The sequence below is a fragment of the Carlito syrichta genome, unplaced genomic scaffold (genome assembly GCF_000164805.1).
Source record: "Carlito syrichta isolate Samal-C Ts95f unplaced genomic scaffold, Tarsius_syrichta-2.0.1 Scaffold314861, whole genome shotgun sequence".
Taxonomy (NCBI): Eukaryota; Metazoa; Chordata; class Mammalia; order Primates; family Tarsiidae; genus Carlito; species Carlito syrichta.
In genome coordinates, this window is record NW_007258957.1 from 61,250 (window position 1) to 62,930 (window position 1,681).

Consider the following 1,681-nt stretch of genomic DNA (forward strand, 5'->3'; position numbering starts at 1 on the left):
ATAAAAATTGACAAGTATAAATACTTGTTTTGAGAAATTTAAAAATATTTCACAATAGGTATATTGCATCAAATAGAGATTACTTTAAAGGTGACTGAAGTTTAAACATGTAAGAATAAATAGACGTTTTTAAATAAATAAATTCTGTTTTTTTTGCAGTCCCCTCATATATGTGTTTATATTAATATCCAGAGCAATCTAAAATATAATACAAAGAGATACAGCCAAAATTCCAGTGAAGAACTTAAAATGAACTACTAACACACTTTCAAATAGCTTTTTAAAGGCAAGAAAAGAAGGAAAAAAAAAGAATGAACTAAATTACTGAGAGAAAACAGAAATATAACAGAACAATAGACCTAAATTCAAACATGTAATAGGTATATTAAATGGAGATAGCCTAAGCATACCAATTCAAAGAGATAATTCATCAGTTTGGATTTTTAAAAAAAGAACTAGTTCTATTCTGACAAGAAATGCAATTTTTATTTAATATAGATAGATTCAAGTGTGGAAAATTATGTGTCATGCAAACCTGTCTTAGTCTGTTCAAGCTGCTGTAACAAATATTATGAACTTGATAGTATATCACCAACAGCTTATTTCTCATGGTTCCCGAGGCTGGGAAGTAAACGTTCAAGATGATGTAGATTCATTGTCTGGTTATAGCCATGTCCTCACAGATCACAGCTTCTCACTACAACTTCATATGTTGCTTCAAATATAGTAGTTCCCCTTATCCATAGTTTTGCTATCCATGGTCTCAGTTTTAAGTTGTACGCCATTCTGAGTAGCATGATAAACGATTTCACCAGAAACTTGATTCATCCCTGTGTCCAGCATCCCCATGTTGTCTATGCTGTCTGTCCATCACTTAGACTGGCCATCTAGTTGGACTTTTATGCTATTGCAATGCATATGGCCATGTAATCCTTACATGATTTCATACTGGCGCCAAAGTGCAAAAAGAGTGATGTTGGACTTGGTAATGTCAAAGAAGAGCCATGAAGTGTTTCATTAAGTGAAAAGACAAAAGTTCTTGATGTACTAAGGCAAAATAAGAAAAAAAAGAAAAAGGAAAAAAAAATGTATGCTGAGGTTGCTGAGACCTAACGTAAGACCAAATCTTGTATCTGTGAATTGAGGAGAGAGGAGGAGACATTTATTTGTGCTAGCTTTCTGTTGCACCTCAAGCTGCAAAAGGATATATAGGGTTGAGTACTATGTGAGGTTTCAGGCATTTGATGATTAGAACATATTTTCTGTAGATAAGGGGAGACTACTTAGAGGAAGGGTAAAGAAAGATGGGTACAATTCAGGTTAGGTATACAAATGTTCATTATGCAGGTACCCTCATTGGTGTCCCTCCCTCCCCTGGCAGTTTCCCTCAACTGCCAATCTCACCCCCCCTTCCCTGGCAGTTTCCTCCTACTCCCAATCCTTTTCTTTTCTTTCTTTTTTTTTTGAGTTGGAGTCTCACTCTGTCGCCCAGACTGGAGTGCAGTGGCCGCTCCCGGCCACCGCAGCCTTGACCTGCTGGGCTCTGGCGATCCTTCCGCCTCAGCCTTCCCAGTAGCCGGAATTACAGGAGCGCGATACCACGCCCCCCCTAATTTTTTGTTTTTTGATTTATTGTAGAGATGAGGTCTCGCCTGCCCAGGCGGGTCTCGAACCCGCGTGG